We start from the raw sequence: 15,873 nt of genomic DNA, 5'->3' as shown, positions 1-15,873 counted from the left end.
GATGAATAATAAATAATGCGAACTTAATATGTTCAGTAAGTATGTAAGTATCATTAAATAATAGGATAATCTGCCCAAGTTGGTAGAAAACATAAAACTCCCAACGGAGACAGTTCAAAACACTTTTCTCTTTAATTTAGAACACACGTGATATTTACACCCTAATTCATTGACCAAACTTTACAAATCAGTTTATTCAGTAAATATTCAGAATTCATTATTTTAGTATCACAATTTAGATAATAAACAGTTCAATATATACTAATTTGGAGTTTCAGTATCATAAACATTACACATGACTTCCTATTCATTGTTATCAATTTATATCTTATTAAAATAGTTTCACTGTGTGATGCTATTTTCACTGGTATTAGCGAGAGCAATAAAGATCTTCTCTACCACGTGAATAAGTTACAGTTCAGTTCACAGTTTACAGTTTGCAGTACTTGTCATTTTGCCATGTCTAGCTAAAGCCGTAGCAATGGGTAGGGTTCACAACAATTACATGCCAAAGGCTACACACACACCTCGGTGATACTGATTAAAAGAATTTTTCAAATCTTTTAATAATTATCTTTTCATTTCAACTCGCTAATAAATTCTCTAACTTTATCATTTAATATTTCTTATACCTGTACCACACATACTATAAATATTCATCACTCTAGACTTTTCTATCATATCTTTAATATATTCATAATTACATAGCAACTAGTACATATACTAATTCAACCACCAAAACATAGTAAACCAATTCACCAGCAATTTCAATAGTAAACATAAATAATGACGCTACAATTAGTAGCAAGATCCCGTCGGAATCATACACCTAATTACCAATTATTAAACATAACAGTTTTAATATCTTATAAAGATTAAACTATATTTGTAAGTACTTACGTACTTACTTGATTTTTGTCTAAATCTCATTCATGAAATTATCTCCGATGTGCAAGATCAACGTGTTACAGTGATATCTGTATCGGGTTAGTAATAAACTAGTTATCCCTTAATTTTAAATACGTGTGTCTAGACTTGTTCCTAATTCTAAACTGGATGCGTAATTTATTGTATTAAAATTAAATAGGATTAATAAATCTTAAATCTAAAACAGTAAACCATCATGGATTTTTGAACTCACTTACCTAAACCGGATCCCTAAGACTCACTACGCGCAACCACCAAAAGTCTGTGCACCTCCACACGCTCCGCCACTGGACCGCCACATGCTGCCACCACCGCCGTCCTCTCTTCCTCCTTCTTCATCTTCTTCTTCATCCTCTCCTCTCTCGGCTGCCGACTGATGGTAGCCATGACCCTTCTCTCTTTATTTTGCTCTGTCTCTCTCTCTGCACTAATCGCCTCCCCTCCCTTTGTGTTTTATGGTGGGAGGAGTCATGGACGACTCTTGTTCTTCGTCGTGCAAGTCTTATCTCTTCCTTTTCTGATCGATGGCAGAGGCATACATGTCATTGCCTCTTCACCTGCCTCGACCAGAGGTAAACACGCATCTAGTTTTTTTTTACCCAAATTTCACCGTTTTAAGGTTTTCTAAAACGACGTCATTTTGGTCTATTACAATCCCTATTCTTTAAAAAAAATTGGTTCTCCAAATTTATTTTATTAATATAAAATATCCTTGCATAAAAATTTAAATTACAAAACAATAAATAGATGGGAATACTTGTCTCGAAATTCTATTTCTACCTCTCAAGTGGCTTCCTCTTGAGTATGGTTCCATCACAAGATCTTGACTAGGGGAATCACTTTGTTCCGAAGCACCTTCTCCTTCCGGTCCAAGACAATGACAAGAATTCCTTTATAAAATAGATCATTTTGAATTGAAAGAGGTCTGTAAGGTATCACATGAGATGGATCAGGATTGTACTTTCATAGCATTAATACATGGAATACATTGTGAACTCGAGATAGCTTCGGGCGCAATGTCAGTCGATAAGCGGTTGCTCCAATTCTCTCTAAAACCTTAAATGGGCCACTAAATCAAGGGCTTAGATTTCCCTTCTTCCTGAATCTACTAATGCCTTTAAGAGGCGTGATCTTTGAAAAAACATTATCACTTACCTCGAATTCAAGGTCCCTTCTTTGGTTATTCGCATAGCTTTTCTATCTACTCTGGGCTATCTGAATGTTCTTTCTGATCTTATCAATATTTACAATAGTTTTATCTACTAACTTTGGGCCAATTAACTTTCTTTCCTTAACTTCTTCCTAGCAAATTGGTGACCTACAGGGTTGACCATACAATGTTTCATAGAGGGTCATACCAATGTTTGCCTAGTAGCTGTTGTTATAAGCAAACTCTATCAGTGACAAATAATCATCCCAAGATCTGCCAAAGTCTAAAACACATGCTCGTAGCATATCTTCCAATGTGTGAATAGTTCTCTCTAATTGTCCATTTGTCTGAAGATGAAAAACAGTGCTGAAGGATAATTGGATGCCCATGGCTTGTTGAAAGCTTGTCCAAAACCTATAGGTAAATCTAGGATCTCTATAAAATATCACTAAAATCAGAATCCCATGTAGTCTTATGACCTCACGGATATAAGTTCTAGTTAACTTATCCAAAAAGTTTGTCATCTTCACTACTAGGAAGTGGGAGGGCTTGGTTAACTTATCACCTAGATAGTATCATGGTCTGCTCGGATCCTAGGCAATCCAATCACGAAGTTTATGGTGATATATTCTCATTTTCACTCAAAAATCGGCAAAGGTTGGAGGGGTCCACTAGAACACTGTTATTATGCTTTCACCTGCTGACAAGTAAGACATTTAGAAACATACTCAGCGATGTCTTTTTTCATACTATTCCACTAAAATCAAGGTCTTAAATTCTGATACATTTTAATACTACCCGGATGCATGATGAATTTAGAGCAATGAGGCTCAATTAAAATGTCTTTCTTTAATTCATCGTTATTGAAAATACACACCCTGTCATTAAATCTGAGTAACCCATCATTCGACACTCTTAACTCTGACTTCAAACCTTGCCCTGTGTCTCTTCTAATGACCGATAATGTAGAGTCGATCAACTAAGCATCTCTGATCTGCTGTAGTATTGTAGGTTTAACATTTAAACTGGCCAAATAAACACCTTCAGCCTGATCATGGAGTTGAATTTCATGTACAGCCTCTAAAAGCTTCCACTCAAAAATCATCATGAAAGCTAGTATCTCTATATTCCTCCTACTAAATGCATCTGCTACTACATTACCTTGCATAGATAATACAAGATCTTACAGTCATAATCTTTAGGAGTCCTATCCACCACCTCTGGTTGAGATCCTTATTAGTAAAAATATATTTTATAGTTTTATGGTCAGTATAGGTCTCGAATGTTTCACCATACAAATAATGACGCTAGATTTTCAGGGCATAAACAATTGTGGTGAGCTCTAAGTTCTGAGTGAGGTAATTTTGTTCATGTGTCTTCAGTTGTCTAGACCCATAAGCTATGACCCGTCCATACTGCATCAAAATACATCTCAATCCCTGATAAGAAACATCACTGTATATTGTATACTCACTAGTTCCATTTGGTAAAACTAGCACAGGAGTTCTGGTCAACCATTGCTTGAGATCTGTGAAAATTCTCTCACATGCTTCATCCCATTCGAACTTGACATCTTTCTTTATAAGTTGAGTAAGAAGAACTACAATCTTGGAGAATCCCTTCACAAATATGTAGTAATACCCAGTTAATCCTAAAAATTCTTTGATATCCTTGATCGTAGTAGGTCGTTCCTAAGTTCACACGGTCTCAATTTTACAGGGATTCACTAATACACCATCTTTTGATATTATATGTCCCAGAAAGGCAACTTAATCGAGCCAAAAATCACACTAACTTTTGCATACAACTTTTTTTCTCTAAGAACCTGCAAAACTTGAGTCAGATGTGAAACATGTTCCTTCTTACTCTTAGAGTAGAACAAGATATCATCGATGAAGATTATGACAAATTGATCTAAAAACAGTCTGAAGAGCCTATTCGTCAAGTCCATGAAGATTACAGGTGCATTAGTCAACCCAAACGGCATGATAAGAAACTCATAATGTCCATATCTAGTCTGAAAAACTATCTTCAGAATGTCTTCAACTTTTATCTTTATGTAATGATACCATGAACGTAAGTCAATCTTAGAAAAGACTCGTGCACCCTGTAATTAGTCAAAAAGATCATCAATTCTAGAGAAAGGAAACTTATTTTTTATTGTAACTCTATTTAATTTCCTATAATCCATACACAATCTCAATGTTCCGTCATTCTATTTTGCAAATATGACTGGACTACCCCAATGGGACACACTATACCAGATGAAACCCCTATCTAAAAGTTTTTGAATCTACTTCCCCAACTCCTTCATTGTGATTCAGCTCATCCTGTATGGGGCAAATGAAATTGGTTAAGTACCTGGCTAAAAATCGATGGCAAATTCCATTTCTTGGTCTACGAGCAATTCTGGTAGGTCATCAGGAAAGATATCCATAAATTCCCTAACTACTGAAATTTCTTGGATATTGGCCCCCTTACTTATCTTACATATTACATATTAAAATTGTTATATCACCTCATATAAATTAAAATCAATAGATTATTTTTCTTATACAAAAATAATTAAGAAGGAAAAAGGAAAAGTCATTAGTACGAGAATGGTACTTGATTAAAAATATTGAATACAACTTTTTTGTGGTAGTAGTCAACAATAACATGATATGCTGCTAACCAGTTCATTGCTAATATTACATCGAAATCCCTAATATCTAATAATATTAAATGTACCTCAAATTCTTTATCTGTGACTTCTATTATTTATGACTTATAAACTATATTGGCCGCCATATTACCATTTGTGGGGGGTGGACACTACTAAAGCAAAATCAAGAGACACAGGAACAACACTTAAATACAGTGCAAATGCATGTGAAATAAAAGAATATGTAGCTCCAGGATCAATTAAAGTATGTGTTATATGCTTACAAATAAGGTATATACCCTGAATCATGTCGGGAGCAACTGTCGCATCCTTTGCTGTGATGGCATAAACTCATCTTTAGATTGCTGGACTAGCTTGTAACACCTAATTTTTTATTTTGTTTTTATTGGAATTGTTTTTATTTTATTTTATTTTAGTAATTAATTTATTAGGTAATAATTATGTAATTTTAATTTAATTTAATAGAAATAAAAATAATAATAATGATAAAAAGGGGTAAAATTATTTTTTAGATTTAATTGAAAATTATTTTGAGAAAAAATGGGTGAAAATTTAGATTCTAAGAGTGTTTTTGAAAAGAAACTCGAAAATCAGGGGTCAAAACGCAATTTAAAAAAATTATGCCACGTCAACAGCTTCGGCCAACCAGGACACGCCACGTGGCAGAGATGCTGATGTGGGAAGGCCATGCGGAACGGGCCAGATCAAACGCGCACATGGACGGCCCAGATTGTACGTGTGCTGATGGTTTAGATTGAATCACACACGGACAGCCCAGATCACATCGCGATGGACGGTCCAGATTTATTTCTAATTTAATTGCGATTAGACGGTCCAGATTAAATCGTGATGGACAGCTCAGATTAAAAGGGAAGGGTTATAAATAATCTCATCCACACCCAACCCCAAACCCTAGCAGCCAGAGCCCTCGCCGGAGAAGACAGCCCAGCCACTGAAGGAACCGACCGCCGCCGTCACCCACCGCCGCACCGGCGCACTTTTCGGCTCCCAAACGAGGTAAAATTTCTCTCTTTGGCTCAGATTTCGATGTTGAACCCCCTTGTGGCCAAATCGGAACTAAATCACCGACCAATTGGCCAGAAAACACCGCCGAAATCCAACGACGCTGCTGCGAATTTTCTCAATTTTTACCTCCGATAAGGTCCTTTCCGTTTCCCGTTCGATGTAATTTTTATACCATTATGACCATCGTCATTTTCTCTACAGGTTGACCGAAGCAAAATACCAAATCACGACTTGCACCAGAGGAGCTGCCGCACCCGAGAGCTCCGCAGCCGGTAAGTCTCAATTTTTTGAGTTTTTTCAGCCCACCGAGGGCCTTACGTGTGTTTTATCACATGAATCAATGCAAGTTTGGCCGAATTCAGCCGAAAACGGCCAGAAACGGCCAACCCGAGGTGGATCGCCGCCGTGTTGGAATTCCAAAATTGGCCGAATCGGCCCTAGGTCTGATTTGGGGTTTTTGGGGACATGTGCAGGTACCAGAAGTATGTTTCAGTTTTCAGAAAAAAATTCAGGGAATCTAGGGACTGCCCGTAGGCACAGTGAAAACCCGATTTCAGACCCCAAAACAAGTAAGGATCCTTCATTCTATTTTCTATCACGGTATTAAAGCTTAATAAATAATAAAATGGTATTTTATGAATTAATAGATATGTATAATTAATTAAAATTGCTAATGGGGCCCGAACCTGATGTATTTGTCGGTATGTTCCTGTTTGATGTATTCTACAGTCTAAATGCAGTATAGCATTTGATTATTTATTCTGTGATTTTGTATGCATGAATCACTGTTTAATCTATTATGGTTTGAATTATTGTAAACCCGATGTTGTGTTGCTTTGTTTGGTATGCGTTACTGGTTTACGTATTCATGTTGATTTGGTAATTGAGACTAAAAAAAATAAAAAGGGTATGTGAATTTATAAATGGATAAGTTCAATAGCCTCACTAGATATCCTGAGAGATGGTGGACGGAACGGGTCTATAGGGAACCCTACCGGGAACGGAGTCTCTTATATCGGACGGGGTATGGAGACTTTAAATGTTTTGATGCTCATACCTGACGGGGTATAGGGACGGCCCGCTTCACCCTCATACCAGATGGGGTATTAAGGTTTATGATTTTGGCGCTCATACCGGACGGGGTATGGGGACAGCCTTGGAATTAAGGTGAATGGTTCACGTGTAGCGGGGACCCCTATGGATCCCCATTGATACTAGTAAGCTGATAAAAGAGGAAATTTATTGTCTGATGATTGAAATACAAGAGTATGATATGTGTTATGTTACAGAGTGTGCATGATCTTATGATGTTTATAATGTTATTGTTTTTATAAGTTATTTTCATGAATCTCACCGAGGTAAGTGGACAGTAAAGGGTTTCATTATTGATAAATGAATTTATTATAAATTATGCTCCATTGGTCATTTTTGTTTTCTACCAACCTTTACTTCTGTGACAGTGAAATAGTGTGACATCTTTATTAAGCTAGTGTAGCTCATTCCTTACTTAACTATTTCAGATCATGAGGACTTAGTTTTCGAGCCCGTTCCGCAGGAAGACGGAGAATAGAAGCCTAAAGATTTATTAGTTTTTCTTATAGTATTCATTCATAGTATTTCTTTTAGTTAGTTTATTTTTTTATATCTTTAATATGTTTTGATTATTGTGTATGGGATGTTAATCATAATCTATTTTATTTCGCTTCCGCACTTAGAATAAATATATATATTTTCTTTTAATTTTTGGGGCCGTTACATAGCTTGTGATTGAGGCTGGGGGCAATCACAGATCTGATGATCAGTACTTCCACATTTGAAGCAGGCATTGTTGAGTCGGTAACATGGGATATTTCCATGATTCTTGCTACAGTGAACATAACTACTTGGGAGTGGCTTTTTGTAGGGGATTGGAGGCCTGAAACTACCTGTTATCGATGTAGAGGTCCCAATAGTACTCTCAATAAATTGTGTCTTGACTAGAACCTACTAATAGGTATAAAGCCCAAGTACTACCAGGGGACAAGGTGAGCTACTTTAGGTCTCTTATTCTGGTGGCCCTGACTTGCGAATGGCTTTTTGTAGGGGATTGGAGGCCTGAAACTACCTGTTGTTAGTGTAGAGGTCCAAATAGTAATCTCAATGAGTTGTGCCTTTACTAGAACCTGCTAATATGTACGAAGCTCAAGTACTACCAGGGGGTTCCTAATCTCTTGACAAAGACCCCACTAAAACTTTCGAGTCATTTTCCCTTCATAAGATGTAATTTCAGGAGAGTAGCAGCTAAGCTCTGTGAATCTTCTAGCATAATCAGTGATTGAGAGCTTCATTCGGTTAGCTGGGCGAACTCTATCTCCTTTTGATGATGAATGTGGACAGAAAAGTACTGGACATTAAATGCCTCCGAGAAGTGTTCCTATGTGATGGGCATGGGTAGAATAGTATGTTTAACTTCCCATCAGCGCTCTGATTCTCCCTCAAGCATAAAGGTGGCGAAGATAACATTTTGTTCATCAGTTAGTCCCAAAACTCTAAAAGACTTTTTAATTGTTTTTAGCTAATTTTCAGCCTCATAGAAAGTTGATGCCCCTATAAATAAGATTGGATTCAATTGTTTATACCTCTCAACATAACCTAGATCCATCGCTAGTAGAGTTGGGCCCTTTTAAAATGGAGGAGGAGGTGGAAGATTTGGCAGTTCTCCCCATATAGGAACAGAGGGAGGATCCAAAAGGTCCCTCCTTTCTTCGCTAGCCTACTAACTAGTAACAAACGTCTCTACTAAGTTATAAAGATGATCAACATCTTCCCGTAATGATTCTATCTAAGAAGATCTGTTTGTAGGGGGTCGTCCTTGCCTCATTTTTCTTTTACCTACAACACCAAAAAAAAGTTTTATGACTTATCTTTTTGAAATTATATTCTCAACTATAATCCTATCCTTAAGTCTCATGTACATGGGATGGTTTCGAGGAACGTGGGCTCTAATACCAATTGTGACAGCCGAACTCCCATCCAGAGTCCTGAACATACACACACTATATCATTATAAAATAATCTATAAGAATAATTCGTACAGCAAATTTTAAAATAATAAAAAATATATCTATTGTATACTTAGCTCAAAATATCCAATATCTACGAGACATGCATAAACTCTAAAATAAATACTCATTAAAAATAAAATGATTAACATTAAGTGTTATTCGAATTAAAATAAAAATTGAATGATCTCCTAGCAAATCTTTCACTATTCAAGAGTAGAGTTCTGAATATCTTGATCTGAAAGAGATAAATAATAAATAAGGTGAATTTAATATGCTCAGTAAACATATAAGTACCAACAAATAATAGGATAATTTGCCCAAGTTGGTAAAAAATAATAAACTATCAATGGAGACAGTTTAAAACACTTTTATCTTTGATTCAAAAAACACATGATATCTACACTCTAATTCATTAATCAAACCTTACAAATCAGTTTATTCAGTATTCATTAAAAATCCATTATTTCAGTATCATAACTCAGGGTATAAGCAGTTCAATAAATAGCGTAATTCAGTATTCAGTATCATAATTTAGACAGTAAGCAGTTCAACAAATACTAATTCAGAATTTTAGTATTATAAACGTTACACATGACTTCATATTCATTCCTATCAGTTTATATCTTATTAAAATAATTTTACCGCGCGATGCTATTTCCGTCGATATCAACGAGAGCTGTAAGGATCCCCTCTACCACGTGAATACATTACAGTTCAGTTCACAGTTTACAGTTTGCAGTATACAGTATTCAGTCCACAGTTTTATAGTACTTGTCGCTTCGCCACGTCTACCTAAAGCTGTATCCCACGGATAGGATTCACCACAATCATATGTCAAATGCTACACACACACCCACTCCTCAGTAATACCGGTTAAATGGATTTTCTACATCTTTTAATAATTATCTTTTCATTTCAACTCGCTAATAAATTTTCTAACTTTATCATTTAATATTTCTTATACTTGTAACACACATACTGTAATATTCATCACTCTAAAATCTTCTGCATATCTTTAATTTATTCATAATTATATAGCAACCAGTACATATACTAATTTAACCACCAAAACAAAGCAAACTAATTCACCAGTAATTTTAATAGTAAACATAAATAAAGACACCATAATTAGTAGTAAGATTCTATCGGAATCATGTGCCTAATTACCAATTATTAAATATCACGGTTTTAATATCTTAGAAAGATTAAACTACATTTATAAACACTTACTCACTTACCTGATTTTCGTTAAAATCTCGTTCGTGAAATTATCTCTGATGTTCAAAATCAACTTGTTACACTTATATCTGTATCGAGTTAGTAATGAACTAGTTATCCCTTAATTTTAAACACTCGTATCTAGACTTGTTGCTAATTCTAAACTAGATATGTAATTTATTGAATTAAAATTAAATAGGAATAATAAACCCTAAATCTAAAACGGTAAACCATCACGATTTTTGAACTCACCTACCCGAACTGGGTCCCTAGGACTCACTACATGCAACCACCAGAAGTTTGTGCGCCTCCACATGTGTCGTCACTGGACCGCCATGGGCCACCGCCACCCACTGACGGTCGTCGCCGCTCGCTGCTGTTGATTGGCCGAAATTCACCGCAGAGTGCTTCATGCCTTTGGATCCAACACAAATCTGGTGGAATCGCGCCAAAGGGAGCCGTGGAACAACCAAACTCACCCTGAGCTGCCATGCAAACTGTTCTCTTCTCCCGCGGATCACTGCACGCAGCACTGTGTTCTTCTCTCGCGCGTAGCACTATCCTCTTCTCCTTCGTCCTTTCCTCTCTTAGTTGCCGACTGACGGTAGCCACAACCCTTCTCTCTCTATTTTCCTCTCTCTCCCTCTCCCTCTCCCTCTCTCTTTCTCTCTCTTCCTGCATCAATCGCCTCCCCTCCCTTCATGTTTTATAGGGAGGGGTAGGAGTCCTGCATGACTCTTTTTCCTCATCGTGCAGGTCTCATCTCCTCCTTTTCTGGTCGATGTTAGAGGCGCACATGACTCTACCTCTTCACCTTCCCGACCAAAGGTAAACACACCTTTGATTTTTTTTTTTAATCCAAAACGATGCCATTTTGGAGTTTCCCAAAACGACTTCATTTTAGTCTATTACATAAGTATCTTCCTAGCGAGAGAAAAATTCCCTACTAACAAGAAGTTTTCCTTAGTAGGGTTGTGAGTGATTCTAATTCTTTAACGTGTAATTTGGAGGACTAAATTAGGTGAGAGATTTGTAATACATATTTGGTGCCTAGCTGGGTATAAAAGAAAATAATAATAATAATAAAATCTACACATAATTAATTAAAAAATAAAAAAAAAAAAAGAATAGTTGGAAGCAAAAGAAGGGGAAGAAGAAAGAGAAGAGAGCGCAATAGACCGAACCGAGGGGTCTATGCACGACGAACTTGTCGGAGAAGAAGTTCGTGCGCGTGACGGAGGAAGGATTTATGTGCAACTAGAGAGGAAGCATACATTGGCCATGGTTCATAGTGGAGGAGAGAAAAAGCAGTCGCAAGAAAGAAAAGAGAGAAAAAAGAAGAAAAAAAAAGAAAAAAAAACATGGCGACCATATTTGTTGTTGGTACGTCGTACGCGGCGACGCACATTGATTCCAGCATCGACACGTAATATTTTTCAGTGACACTGGCGACTGGGACTGCATATCCCAAGGTAAAATTCGTTACTTGTTTTGTGTTATGTAGTTTTTGAAATTATTCATAAATTAATGTGTGTTTTCTATTATAAATGAAAAAAATTATTCAAATGGCATCCGAATTTTTGAGAGGAAATCATATACCCAACTAGAAAGGATTTTCAAAACTTTTATGATCACGTTGTAAATAAAAATTATGTATATTTTGTATGGAAACATAAATTATATATTTATGTAAATGTGTATATATATATTGTAACAAACAGTGTACAAAATATTTAAAAAGAAAAAATATATATATATATATCTATGAGTATGTACACATGGGTCATGAATGAACCCCACAAGAATGGAGGAGTACGTCACATACACTCTGCATCCACTAAAATCATAAAAGACCCAACTGTAAAAGAACAGTAGAAGAAAAAGAGAGAAATTTTCAGAAAAGAGAGAATCAGCAAACAGAAAATAACAGAGCAAACTAACCACTGCCAAGTGTGCAAACCGGTTAGAAAATGTTGTCAGTGTGAGGAACGTTCCGAAAGAAACACCTGGCACTCATCAAGCAGGTTGGAGGGTACTGATGGGGTTCTAGTTGTGATGAATGGCTGGGAATAGGGAGAGAACCCAACAACTGTGATTGAATGCCTTCAGTTTAAAAGGGAGGGAGTAATGGGAAGAAAAAGGAGTAAAAAAAGAGAGGGTGTGAAGTAGGAGAGGAACGAGCAAAGCAAAGGAGGGGAAACAGAGGAGGATAGCGACAGAATGGATGCTCATCGAGGTAAGACAAATTTAGATTTCAAATATTGAATTTGAATTAATATATGAAATTCCTGATCTCGGTTATGAAAGAGAGCGAGAAGAAAGGGAGAGGATTGGAGGAAATGGCGAACAACTAGTTGCGGGGAGGGAAATTGGGAGACAGAGGCCGAAAGGAAAAAAAATAAGACCCAACAACTCTGAAATCCAAGGGGCGACGGGGAATTGGAGGGGGGGCAGAGGGATACCAAAAGGGAGAGTGTGACCTGTAACAACATGAGAAGGAAACCAGAAATTGGGCGAGGCTAGCGTGTAAAATGGGAATGGATAGCGATGTCAAACCATAAAAGATATGTCTACCGAAGGGTTCACATATTATGGTTGAAAACCATAATACAGTCAAACCATGGCCGAGACTGCATGGCATCTACTCATTCTCTTTTGTGTAAATTTTTATATTGTTGGTGACAAAAATCTGCACCCATTGGAAGTTAAAATAAAAGTGGGGGAGGGACCCGATAAGGGTCGTAGCAATGTACATTACATTGCGATTTGGTGCGACGCACGGTGCTGACATGTAGCTGCTGCTGTTGTGCAACGTAGGTTACAATTTTGTTTTCCCCATAAGGTTAAAATTTACATATTAATATTAGCATTAAGTTGAGATTATAGTTTTGGAGACTGAGTCATTGAGTGTCTGTTGGGAGAAAAATTAAGATAGAATGCAGGGAAACCAATGGGTCTTGGGTTAACTTCATCTGTATAGCTTCGGGCATGTTTTGTAGGCATTCCACGAAAAAAGGTGAATGTCATTGTGATAGACTCAATAAATGAGTCGAAGGGCTGATGCCCGGGTCATACTGTTGGCAATAAATATGTCATTAGACTGGTATGTTTTTGGTGCATATTGTTGGCATGTTTTTAATTATTTGGTGCTCCGGCGAGAGCAAATTTGGAAAAATAGTGGCCCAGTCGGAACGAATTATGGGGTAGAAGCCCCAAGAGTGTAGTATTTTTGAAATTCTGTGTGTGATTGATTAGTGAAATTATAAGATTATGTTGAGCATTTATAACTGAAAAGGGGTCCTTCTGGATCGTTGCACGAGTCTCTGCAAATGTATAATTTATAATTGGTTCATATTTGTTGGCACGCTCTTGAGAAAAGCAAAGCTGGAAATAATGCTGGGCCCTTCTACACAAGGTCGAGGCGTTGAAGGCCCAAAGAACTCTTAAGTAATGCTGGCTGCATATATGGTGTGTGTGGGTATGCATCTCTACACTTTGGAGAGGGGAATCCATTAACAAGGTTGATCCATTCCATGAGTGAGTCGAGGGATTAAGATCCCAATGTTCTCTATTTTATTTTTCTTTCTTTCTTCTCTTTACATGTGAACTCGCATGACACATTCGGAGTACATAATGTAATTGGTATGGGAGTCGTTTCACTGGAGAATGCTGGAAGACTTTGTATAAGGGGAAGTGGCCTGGAGGTAGAGGGGAAGTCAAAGGGATAATAACAGGGCAATAGGACATTAAAATGATGCCTAATTGTGTATAATTTTGGGAGATGCAGAGGGATAGGAATGGGAAGTATTAGTGACAGTATAGTTACCGAATTGAAGCAATATATGAAACAAAAAGGGGCTTAAGGGGAAATATGTTACGGGAGTCAGGTGGAATGAGATAGAAACCGCCAGTTCGGATCTAGAAATCGTATTGCATTTAACACCTTGTTTGAGCATCTAAATCTAACCTTACTGGGCATTGTCGGCTCATTATTATGTTATTTTTAGATACGGTGAAATTTGGAACATTGAACAGGAGGAAGTATCACTAGTAGACGAAGAAAATTTTATTAATTTTTATTTTAAAATTGTAAATTAATTTAGATATTTTAATTATTTATAAATAAATAATTATTCAGTCATAAAAAATGTGTATTAAAGTACAGTTTCACTGCATATTTAATATTTTTTGGTTCCATTAGTTGAAAATATTATGCAAATGTCCATATTCATCGATATTTGAGTTCGGAAAATTACACGATCAAATAAATATCCATCAATAAATAGTGTGAGTCAAATTTGAAGTTTGAAATAGCTAGTTCATCTTGTAACTAGTGCATATTTAGATGAGTATTTACCCCATATTAGTATTATAACACGATCTACTAAGCTTCAATGTTACCCAATTATCTATTTCAAATATAAGAAAGTTAAATAATTATGTATCCTATTGGTCACTACTAATCTAAATTCCAATAACTTTGCTTGAATATACTATATTAATACGAGAAAATACATTGTTAAAATTAGAATAAATATTAAGCTCCAGATTATGAAATCTTTAATTAACTATTTTATGAGAAGAACAAAAAAAAAAAAAGGAAGAGGATTTGTTGTGAACAGTTAAAGGGGCTGGATTTGGTGGAGTATCATGGAACTCATTTAGTTGCCATCTCATATAAAGTTGTGAAAATAAACCTTCACTTTGAAGTTTGAACTTTGAACTTCTTTCTTTTCCCATTTCAGTAATGGTCTTGATTTGGATAATTCTTGCTTTAGACTGGTCTTCACTTCAAAATTCTCAGCCTAATCAACACGAAACAAGAATGGGAAAAAGTTTGAGGAGAGAGCTTCTTTTAATCTATGAGAACGAAGACCATCTTTTTTTCGTTTTGTTTCTCTTTTTCTCCTTTTCCACTTGTTTAATTTATTGGGTTGAGCCTCTCTTTCTTCCACGTATATATATATATATATATAATACTGCTTATATATACATATATGTATATCTATATACACATGCATGCATGTTTATCACAACTTCAAATGGAGCAAAGAACAAAGCAGTAGTACTCTAAACCCCACCCAAGAATCCAGAGAAAAAGACCAACACAAGATACAATCACCTTTCTTTACGACACTGTATTGGTGGCATCCCCCTTTAATTAGTTTGGGGAATTCATGCGCTCTGTCCTTTTCTTTTTCTCTCCAAATAACAGCGTATGCAAATGAACATGAGAATTATATGAAACGAAATCTCAGTTTATTGATTAAGATTTTGGAGTTTATTCTTTTCTTGTGTGTAATACAAGTTATATGCATGTAAATGTCTACATGCATATATATTGTATTTATAATTCGAAGCTCGTATGGGAAATCTTGACCAAACCAGACCAGATAGGCTTGTGGAATAGTCTTGTCCTATTTTAGTCTGAACTTAAGAGAATTCAAAATATTGGATCTAAATCAAATAAATTAAAAACTTTATTTTAAAAATAGAAATATAAAAAATCCAAAATTTTTATATTAGTAATGGATGAATTATTATTATTATTTAATTAATTTCATAAACAAATAATTATATTTATGAATTTATTATTTATTTTAACTTTTGTTTATTTTATTAATTTTTTTAAATATAAAAATTATTTGAAAAGAAAAATCAATCTAATTTGATCCGAGATAGATTCATTTTAATCTTATCTGAACCAAATAGTTTTTTGTCCATTTGCAGTCCGTATAGAATGCTTTTTCAATTTTGTTTTATTTTATTTTAAACTGATAAATATCTCGTTATAAATTATAAGTAGAGTTCGAGCCAATTAAGTCAAGAGGAGAGACCCAACA

This window comes from Carica papaya, chromosome 8 (assembly GCF_054855325.1).
Source record: "Carica papaya isolate Zhongbai chromosome 8, ASM5485532v1, whole genome shotgun sequence".
Taxonomy (NCBI): Eukaryota; Viridiplantae; Streptophyta; class Magnoliopsida; order Brassicales; family Caricaceae; genus Carica; species Carica papaya.
The sequence above is the reverse complement of the archived record's forward strand: the minus strand, read 5'-3'. Positions refer to the sequence as shown.